This window comes from Prionailurus viverrinus, chromosome B2, assembly GCF_022837055.1.
Source record: "Prionailurus viverrinus isolate Anna chromosome B2, UM_Priviv_1.0, whole genome shotgun sequence".
Classification (NCBI taxonomy): domain Eukaryota; kingdom Metazoa; phylum Chordata; class Mammalia; order Carnivora; family Felidae; genus Prionailurus; species Prionailurus viverrinus.
The window spans coordinates 97,808,279-97,819,883 of record NC_062565.1 but is presented as its reverse complement, the minus strand read 5'-3'; positions in this window follow the sequence as shown (position 1 = coordinate 97,819,883).

Genomic DNA, 11,605 nt, shown 5'->3' with positions numbered 1-11,605 from the left:
CATCTTCCTATCAATGCGCTGCAGCTTGAATCACAGTAGGTGATTCTTGAATCACAGTAGGTGCTACATAAATGTTAGGTGAATAAAGGAGGAAAGTCTGCAGATTTCCCAAGAAGCCCCAGGAGGCACAAGAAGGCTAACTTCTGGTATCCAGGATGTGGGGGTTCAGCCTCTGTCCCAACTAGCTGTGTAACCTTGGGCAAGAGACTAGACCTCTCTGGGCTCCAATTGCCTGTAAATGATTATACCCTGTTCAACCTTAACTTTCAGAGATTTTTCCTGTGACTCCAGGAGGCGAAATGATTGCTAAGGGGCAAATGCCACCTATCTCAGAAATGCATTTTAACAGAGACACGTTCAAGGATGAGTTTATAGCAGTTGTCTTGGGGAGGAGTGGAGCCACACCTCCAGAGATTCTGAAGCCCTTCTGACCAGGTCTAAAGATAGCCCCTAACTTCCTCTTTAGCCTCTTGTGAGTGTGGGGCTCTCCACCAAAATCAAAGTCAAAAACACAACGAAGGCATCTTTTATCACAGAACATTTTTACTTTGGCCCAGGAGATAAGGAATAAGATCACGAGAAGGACCATGGAATCTAGGGTCTCTCTGTCCATCCATCAATCATCACTCCATTCATCACATACTGAGCACCCACTATGTGTCGGAGATTAAGGACCTGATCTCTTTCTCAAGGAGGCTACAGGGAGAGCAGACACATAAAAGGTGCTAAATGCATTGGCTTGGACTAAAACACAGAACATTCTGGAAAAATATACAAGGGACCCTAAACCAGCATGGAGTGAAATAGCCTGTGAGGGGATGCCTGGAAAGCTGGTCTTGTGTTACGGGAATCTACTGCCTCTGAAAACTGTCTTATAGCTCACTCTCCCTACTAATGCCCCTTCCCATCCACTTAAAAAGGAAAGTAGAGTCAGGTCAACTAAATGGTATGAGAGAGAGAGTCAGGGGTGCAAGGCACCCTTCCAGCATCAGATTATGTGGGTCTGACTCCTAGCTCTCCATTCACTAGCGTTCCTAAAAATGGTGCCATTTTCTCCAGTTCCCTTATCCATTCTTCTAAATTAAAACAGCAAAGGAGAAAGAAAAAACTTTTCTATCAGCAAACAGAGCTGAAGTTGGTGTGGAACAGAGACACCTCTTCCCCAACCAATGATCAATGCCCTCTCAGAGGTCATTCTACCTGTGGAGATTCATTGCTTTAAAATGCCCTTCACTTCACTGACTAGCAGAGTTGAGAAATACACAGAGCCAGGAAACGTCCGGGAAAATCTACCCGCTAAGCTTGGCTGAGGTTTGACGTTCTTTCTCCAAAAGATGGTCCAACACACGTTTTATTCATGTGTTTGTTTGTTTACATGAGGAGAAAGTTGATTTTCAAATCATAATTCAACCTATGGTTGGTTGTTGCTTCCCCAGTGGATGGGGCATGAGAGAGAAAATGGGTCATGGAGCAGATTGTCCAGCGCAAAATAGGTGCTCAGTGAGGGCTTGCTAAGTGAGAGAATGAAAGAAACCATCTCGTCAAGCTTGCTCCTGATTCTGCTGTGGGCCTCTCTACAAGTTGCTTGCATCTTGTCTAATTCTACTCAGAAAAGACACTGAGAACAATCCAGAATAGAGACAGGTGCTCTAGAACCCAACTTTGTGCTGAGTTGTGGAGTTTTTTGTTCACACTTTCCAGGACTGTGTTCACTATGAGTTGTCTCTTTGCTCCCTACCAGTTAGGAAGATGAACACTGTTAACAGTAACAGGATTAAGAAAATGCGCTGTGTGACAGGCTTCTCTTTTTTTCCCCCTTAGCAAGTAACATTGTCTCTACATTCATTCACACCCTCCCTCCCCTGGAACCACAGCAGCCAAAGAAATTCAGGCTGAGGATTAGAGTAAGATATTCTTCTTGCCCCAGGAATAATCAAATAGAAACATCTTTCTTTCCCTTATCCCTTACTTTATTTCCTACATAAAATTATTTATTCACTTATATCCTGTCTTGGTGCCAGAAGAATTTATCATCAGCTCTCATGTCAAATTGCTTTATTTGGGACCTGGGCTCCCTCCCTCAAAGAAAACTCATTAGAGATGTATTTAAAACAAAAACAACCAAAGATGTTACCAGAAACATAGGAGCAGGAAAATAATGTGGTCTCCTTCTCTCCCCCCAGGAAGATGGGTCAACAGAGACAAAGCTGCCAGTTTCTTATTTCCTAATAGCAAGAATAAAAAGTTTTATGGGAGACATGAGAGATGTCCAGCTCTCCAAAGGCCAGGGAGCTTCTTGAGACAGAGACTATCTGATTCATCTTCGGATTGTCAGTCCTAGCGCCTTGGCACATAGTGGTTCTTATAAATGTGGAATGCGTGAGTGACCCTGCCTCATGAAAGATGAGGTGTGAAGCGAGAGGCTTGCCTTTGCTCTGCCCCAGCAATTGCGAGAGTAGGGAGTAGGTAGAGACAGACAGGTCCTCTAGACCTCCAAACCTTGGGAAGGAATAAAGGGAATCTTTCAGCTTACTAACACAAAAGAATGACTAGCTAGAGAGACGAGAAAGCAGACTACATCCAGGGAGAGATTAACCACCAAATCTTCTTCAACCTCTTAATTTCCTGTAAATTACATAGTCTGACTCGGTTTCCATTTAACCCAGAATGACAGAGCACATGTCAGAAGGGACCCTCGAGATTAGTATTCATCTAAGTCCATCATTTCATAGATAAGAAAACTGAGATCCTTAGAGACAAAGCTTGTCCTAGGTCACTCACCTAGAGGCAGAGGCCATCACCAGAACCCAGAACTCTTGAAGCTGAGTCTAGCAACAGTTAATGGAGAAAACGGCACCATTTTTAGGGAAGCTAGTGAATGGAGAGCTAGGAGTCAGACCCAGATAATCTGATGCTCTTTGAAATATTAATTCCACTGCATTAAGCTACCTCCTATTTCCCAGAAGGGTTTCTAGAATCCCCAATTAAGGCAATTTCGCTTCACTTACAAGTGAAGTAATCAGAATTAAGAGAAGAGTTTTGTGCATCTTGAAGCAATAGTTCAGTGTTTCTAGAACTTCAAACTCCTCCACTTCATAAGTTTTTCTTCAAATTCTTTCCCTGCCAGTACTTAAAATTTGCTGTGTCCCAAGGGAGAGAAAATTTGTCAGGTCTTTTTCTGTTTTGTAGAGAATGATGTGGGCTACAAGAGGAACTACTTAGAGATACTAATTGTAGCTGCTGAGAAAAAGTCAATGATTAGAATGAACGATTAATTACTAAATTTGATCAGAGTAGATTGCTAATCTGGGCCTTTCAGATTTTAAAAACATCCCTCTATTCCCTCCACAGCAGGGACCTGCTTTATCCAGATTACTGTTTCAACACTAGTAGAAACAATTGTTATGTAAAACGGGGTAGCCCGTTTAAATGTGGCTAACATATTTGAGAATACGCTACGATTTTTTATTCCATGAATACGTATATCAGGATCACATATTTGATCTCTGCCAATGCAGTGAGAAGCATACATTCTAGTATGCTTTGTTTCCAAATGATCTAGTTCACACAGTACCCTGTTGTCCTCCTATTCTTGTAAGTAATTTCAGAATTCACATCACTTACAAAGATGCCGAGTGGCTATTTAGGGAAGTCTGATTCAAAAAAAAAAAAAAAAAAACCCTCCAAAACAAAACAAACCTCCCCCTCTCTTCTCCCTCCCCCAAACCCCACGTGCTTTGTGCAAGACAGAGTCAACCAGTGGGATTCACAGGAGGTCCCCAAGTCAAATGCTGCAGCTGCGTTTTTAAAAAGGGTTGGATAAACTACAGCCGTTAATAACATCTGTATCTATGCAAGCTAAGATGATGATAGGGGTAATCAGATCTCATGCTTCAGGGCATAAGATGATTGCCTGCTGGGAGGGGGAGGATTTGGCCTTTCAGGTAAAGCAGTTCACAACTCAGGAGGTAGGTTGCAGACATTTCTCCCAGTTTCTAAAATTTCAGGTATAATTGACATGATTTTGGAGTGGATGAAACAGTGATTTGAAATCTAGTGTTTCTATCAGACTGAATAATGAGATATTTCAAATACTTACATACGTCACATACAACATATACGTATCTCGCTATAGACAAGACACACATATATTTGGATGCCTTTTTTTTTTTTTTGAAGGCTGAGGTTCCTAGATATGTTTTGACCATCTTTTAGTGCAAAGTGGATGTTTCATAAATATTAACAGCAATGAAAACTGTGGAAGTAAATTCAACTTTAGTCCATGCATTAATGATTAGCTAAGATAATATGTAATTACCCAAGTGTTCATAACCGCACATACTTGGATCCCTAAATATATCAATTTCCAGTTGCATTAGCTAAATCATGCTTGAGTTGCATGTTTGGAGTATACAAGGAATGCATTCATTTTAAAGTCCTGGTCACTAAAGTATTTTTAAAAACTTAATATTTGTCTGGAAGTGAGAAAGGAATTATGCAAGCTAAATCTTACCTTCTCTTTTGATTTCTTTCACATTCTCAAACCCCAGGAGGGGGACACGTTAGTACAGTTGCACAATTTAATCAATTTTGAAAACACTTCTGCAAGTGTGAGCAGGGTAAAAGAACTCCCTTTATTTAGACACGTCAACCCATACCGCAGGGCATACAACATCAGACAGCTGTCCACATTTTAGAGAGGTGTAGAAGCTTTTGAACGAGTAGGTTTCTAGAATGGTTAGAGTCCTTTTGGCATGAAAGACATTCTTGCTACTGGCTTCATCATTCTTACTAAGCCATTCACTTCTATTCCACACAGAGGGACTGTTCTGAAGGATATGGCTGTTAAATGCAATTTTTAAAATGATGCACATAAACAGTTTTAAAGGGGGAAAACCCTGCAGCTGTTTTGGCTGCAGACAGGCATGGGAAATTAGTCAGAAGCCCAAAGCATCATAGTTAATAACCATTATTCTGTTGTCTGGGATGTTTGTTTAAATACTATTGACACTGTGTATGTATTGTCATCTTCTCTAAATTGTAGCTCTTAGCCACTGAAATCTTGTTAAAGACCACCTAGGGTTTCCTCTGTATGATGCTGAATTGTGTATTCACCTGATGGATAAACAAAAACCAGATTTTTTTTTTTTGTTTCAATTTTTCTCTCATGTGCAACTAGCAGGAAATTTTCTGGACTAAAGAAAGAGATTGCCTGAGTACAGAAGAAATAGCCGCCGTGGGGTCCCAACCTTCGTTATTTCTCCTCTAGTGATAGAAAATGAACAAACCCATCAACTGATTAATACAATTCAGTCTGCTTAAAATTCACAGATCTGTTTGCTATGAGGCTGTATTTTAAAAGACTCATACTTGCCATTAAGTGTGAAGAAATCAGTAACTATTCTTTTCATCAACAGCATGTTGGGTTCCCCCCTCCCCCCATTTCGATTTTGCTTAATAAGTGAGGTCATTTGGGAGAAGAGCGGCTCTGGTGGGTGGGAAAAAAAAAATCTAACAGCCCGACTCCCAAGTTGAGAGCTCCAGATCACGGGCCATTCAGTACAAAGCGTTTTATATCTTGACTTATGAGGGGACAATAGCCGGTTTTACAAAGGCACCACCTGTGATTTAGCACGGATGACATCTTTGTTAAGGAGGAGCCGGAGGGCAGAAGAGAAAACAGCACGTGCACCATCCGGAACGTGTTACCCTGACCCACCTTCAAGGCCCTTTTGCAATGTCGCCGAGGCCTCGTCAGGTATTTTGCTTTAGAGTTTTACAAAAGGAAGTGAAGAGAGAGAAAGGAAATGAATGTTGTCCACGCGAATTGACCCAGAGCTCTGGACTTACGGCTTGCCAGCGCCAAGCTGTCCCATTTTACAGATGGGTAAACGGAGGTCGGGTCCGCGGAGTGTCTGGCTCAGCAGGTGCAGGGGGCTGGGGTCCCCCGCGAGGCTTCGGGGCCGCCCGGGCCGCGGGCGCGGAGGGCGGCGAGTCCCCGTCTCCGGCCCAACCTTCAGGCCGGTGGCTTTTTGCTTCCTTCCCGAAGGTCGTTTCTGACAAATCTATCTATTTGGGGCAAATTGTCAGTGAGAAACTTCCGCTCGAACTGCCCTGGACAAAACCGGCTGTTTGAAAAGGGTAAATCCCGCGGCCCGGCGAGGCGAACAATGGGCCGCTGGTGCTGCTGCGGCGGGGGCGGCCGGGCGGGCCGCACAAAGGGCGGATTAATTGGGGCCGCGGCTGAGCGGTTCGCGCTAGCTCCACTCAGCCAGCGCTGCGGGGCGCCCCATTGACTGGGCCCCGAGCCCCACTTTTCACAAACTCCAAACAAAAGTCAATTTCTTTTTTATAAGGCGGGGGAGGGGGCCGCAGCCAAAGATTCTCCACTCGCTCCTGCGCCACATTCTTGCAGCATAGGGGTGAGGGGGGTGCTGGAGGGAGAGGGATACGGGGGAGCGGAGGGGATCCGAAAGGGACCAGGTGCTGCTACCGCGTCCCTGTCCCCGCCTCCGCTGCACCCCCACCCGTCCGGACACCCGTAGCGCCCTCCTGACGCACCTACCTTCCACCAGGTGGGAGCTTAGATCCCTGCGGGAGGCCTGGAAGCGGCTGAGGAACGCGGTTGGGGTGACAGGGACCCGGACCCAGGTGAGGGTTGGCACCACCCAGTGGGGAAAAGTGTAGGCGAAGAGGAAAGAGAAGCCCGCTAAGGATTCTAGACCTCTGGAGGTGGGCCCATTCATCAGATATTTATTGAGCAACTACTTTGTTCCTAGCAAGGCGGAGACAAAAGAGAGTTTGCTCTCAATTTGCACACAATTGGGAAGGCTGACTCCTGAATCAATTAGCAGGTCGGGGAGGGGCATGCCAAGATAGGGGCCCCAAAGAAAGGCGTCGCCACCTTCTGTAAGGTTATGCGATGGAATTGCCTGTGTAACATATGGAAAAAGATATCTAATTACTTTGTAGACACACCCTATCAGAAGTTGCGGTAATTAAAAGTTGTAGGATTAATATGGTCACGGTCTGAAGACCAAGTATGGAGAGACCAGCAGTTCATCTCCTCTTGTTTCTCTCCTTTCAAGATGGGAGAATGAGTGCAGAGGACTCTTTAAGTGACACTGAGAGGGGCAGGAAATTCCATTAACAATAAAATGCGATACATTCTCCAGCCCACAAGCCTCTGTTGTAAGCTGGGTAGGCAATGGTTGCATACAAGACACCCCAGTCCTTGTGGTGAGTGCAAAGGCCACATTCTTCTTGGAGGACCGGCTTGCCAAGTGAATCAACGGGGAGGAGGGACCAAGTGCAGGTGGAAGGGGAGCCATTTGTTCCATGGAGGGCCTGGAGCATGTGCTCACAGATTATATTACAAGGTTTTTATTTTATGAGAAATACTTCTGCTCTTGGATCACAGGCACTTGTGTTCTCTAAGGCTGTCAAATTGAAGTCTTCAACAGCTAGGCTTTACTATAGAGACCCTCCAAAGGCATCAGGCCATGGTATTGGCACTCCTCTAGACGGGCACAGTAGAAGGGAACTCTGATGGCAGGTACTCAATTTGTGGCAGGCTAATGACAGGGGTGAAGAAAGCATTCAAGGATGGGCTGACACATGGCTGGAGGCAGAGAGACCTAGACACTGGCATCAGGAAGCAACAGCAGCAGAGGGACCAGCTAGTAGAATCCAACCTGGGCTCCTTTCTAACCACGGTGTGAAGCTGCAGTGTTAAAATGATCCATTCTGGGCTGGACTGTGAACCCTTCCAGATTTCTGTTGAATCAGAGGCTGTGCAAATATTTATCTAAAGATGTCACAACTTTGAATTTCAATAATAATTTGTCTGCTAATCTCTGGTGGAAATCTAGAACAGCTGTTACTCCATTGTGTATTTTGAATTTCCAAAAGATAAATTGGGGGATCAACATTTTTCTTCCACCAATTCTCAGTATGCTTTCTTTTAGTTTTTTGATGCCTTGGCAAGTTCACATCAAGTAAATGATAGGACCTTTTGCTTATTATGAAAGTTATTAAAGCCTACCCAAATATATATGGTATTTAACTTTTATTGGCAAGTGTGACAATGAGGCATGTGTCCATGCCAGCAAAGGTTGAGCAAGGGTGGAAAGATTGAGATGTTGCATTCTTAGGAAGAAAAAAGAAAATATGAGTATGAATCAGAGTGATAAAACTTCCAACATCAATGTGTAGGTTTAGACAGAACTGATGACAGGCTCTACTATCTATTAATGGAAAGCTTACGACCACAGCTTCTAAGAACACCCAGCATGATTGTTTATAATTTCTACTTTACAGAAGAAGTTCTTTAGAGAGGGAGACACAAGGTGATTTTAATAAGGTCCACCCACGAAAGGGGTGATGTACTGGCATTAGGCCTTTTCCATTACTCACTCTGGTTAGCTTTGAAGGCCTTGAATTACTCTCTGTCTTTCAGAAAGAATTATTTTAGTATCATTTGATGTGAACATCATTAGAGGAAAAAAGCTCCTGGAGATCTGATTATAATTAAACTTCATTTTTTTCTCTTATACTTGCTGGCTGAGGAAACACTGCTGGAAGGGAAGGATGCTGATCTTGGTACCCTCAGTCTTAGGATGCCAGAAAAATACAGAAATCTGCCTTCTGATAATGGCAGAGCAGGGGCCAGTACAGCACTGGACCTAGAATACGGTAGTCATGAGCCAAAATGAAGGAGCCCTCTATCTAGGAGTAGACTAGCTTTAAATAAACAAAAGAATAGCATTTTCTAATGGCTTTTTCTTGAAGAGGGAAAACCAGGGTCCAACAAGGTTAAGCTTTGCTATGTTAGCCAAGATTCTAGAAATAAAATGGCCGTCATTTGATTGTGAAGTGTATTATACATATAAAATAGTATATGAATGTATCTGTACAATTTAAAGAATGGAATGAAATAAATGCTCATATCCTAGCAGCTGTATTTAGAAATAGAATCTCAGTAGTATCTGTAAGTAGACTCCTTTGTGCCCTCTTTGTGATTGCATGTCTTCCCCCACCAACACATACCAGAAGTCATTGCCACCTTGAATTGTGTTTTGCTCAATTGATTACTTTCTTTATAAGTTTACTACTCATGTATGTATCCCTAAATAATATAGTGTGAAGTTTTGCTTTTGAAAAACTGTATATAAACAGGGGCACCTGAATGGCTCAGTTGGTTAAGCATCTGACTTCGGCTCAGGCCATGATCTCATGGATAGGTTTGTCAGTTTGAGCCCCTCATGGGGGGGGGGGGGGAGGAGGGGGGCTGGTCTGCTATCAGCACAGAGCCTGCATCAGATCCTCTGTCCCGCTCACTCTTTGCCCCTCCTCCACTCGCATGTGCTCTCTCTCAAAAATAAATAACCATTAAAAAATTTAAAACAAACTTTATATAAACAGAAGCATACATTATACAGTCTGCGGTGATGTGTTTTGTTCTCCCAATGCTGTTTGTTTGTTTGTTAGTTAATTAATTAATTGTGGTACATTCGTACAATGTGGTTTCTTCACTCTCTTTGTTGTATAGTACTCCACTGTGTGAGCATGCCACAAGCCATTGGTCCTCACTGCTATGAACAGACAACAGACATTCAGGTCCTTCATTTACTTACCCTCTCTATCTCTCTCTCTATCCTTTCTTTCTTTTTTAATTATAGTAAATGCTGCTATATGTATCTCTTGTGCATGCTTCCTGGTACGCATATGCCAGAGTTTATCTAGTATCTAAAACCAGGTATAGAATTGCTTTCTTATTCAATTTTACTGGATACTATCAAACTGTTTCCCTTAACAGCTGTATTAATAATTTACACACCTACCAGGAGGTGATAAGAATTATCATTTGTCAATATTTATTATTGACTTATTTTAAAATTTTTGTTATGCCTATGGAAGAAATATCTGTTTGTAGTTTTAATTTGCATTTCTCTGATTACTAATAGGGTTGAGTATTTTTCAGGTGTCTGTGGGCCATTTATATTTTCTCTTTTATGAAATATGTTTGTGACTTTTGCTATTTTCCCATTGGGTTGTTTTTCTCTTCATTCGTAGGAGCTTTAAAAAATCTTTTGGATAATAATCCTTTGTCTTGATTAAATGTATGACAAATATTTTCTCACCTTTAGTTACTGTCTTTTCACTCTCCTAATGTCTTTGATGAACTAAAATTTTAATTTTATGTGGTAGAATTTATCAGTATTTTCCTTTATAAGTAGATAATTTTGTGTCTTGTTTTAGAAAGCTTTCCCTGAGGTTATAATGGCATTCTCCTAAGTTGTTTTCTAAAAGTTTTATAATTTTTCCTCCCACATCTATGTCTTTAATCCAACTGGAATTGATTTTTGCATATGGTGTGAGATAGGGTTCCAATTTTCAAAGTTGTTTAATATGTTTTGCTAGTAGCATTGACTGAATCTTCTATTTATCTCTAGTGCCCACTATATTATAAAAGCAAATCTCTATATGTGCACTGATTTGTTTCCATGTTCTCTATCATATTCCTTTGGAGCCTTTGTCTGGCACTCTCCTGGTATCCCACTTTCTTGCTATAGCTTACATAGTAAGTCTTGATATCTGGGAAGGCAATTCTCCTGACCTTAAACTTTTTTTCTTAGGGAGTCTTGACAATTTTGGATCCTTTCCTCTTTCATTTCAATTTTAGAATTAGCTTGTCAGGTTCCATAAACAATATTGTTGGGGTTTTTCATTGGAATTGGATTTAGTCAACATGGGAGAACTGACATCTTCATGCTACTGAAGCTTCCTACTAACAACTTGGTGTTTCTCCATTTATATAAGTCTTCTTTAATGTTTTTTCGAAAGGTATAATTTTTCTCTCTCAATGAGGTACACAGCTTTAGTTAGATTTGTACCTAGATTTATTATATATTTTTGCTCTTATAATGGCATTCTTTTAAAATCATATTGATTGTTTTTGCTCTACAGAAATGTATAGTGATTGAAAACACTCTCTTATGAATTCTAATAATTTACCTACAGTTTCTTTTTTTTAATTTTTAATTTTTTTTATTTGAGAGAGAGAGTGGCAGGGGAAAGTGGCAGAGGGAGAGAGAGAATCTTAAGCAGGCTCCACACTCAATCCAAAGCCTGACGTGGGGCTCCTTGCAGGGTTTGACATGGGGCTCCATCCCACGATCCTGGGATCATGACCTGAGCTGAAATCACAGGTCAGAGGGTCAACTGACCGAACTACCCAGATGTCCCTAATTTACCTATAGTTTCTTTCGAGTTTTCTATGTGGCCAATAATATCATGTGCAAATATTATATCTTCCTTTTTTATCTTTCTTTTTAGATCCTTAAATCTATGATTTATTTTCTGTTTTTGTCATACTTATATGGTTTAGGATCTCAAATACAATATTGAATAAGAGTGGTGATAGCAAGAACTTTGCATTTTTCCTGATATTAAAGAAAAGTATATGATTGTTGGTGCATGTGAGATATGAGTGTAGAATTGGCATATCTTGTGGTGAATTCAGCAGCAGCTAATTTTATTTCTAGTAATGCTTTGGCTGTGGTTTATTTCCTCTGATATTAATTTAGGCATACTAGCTTGCTTC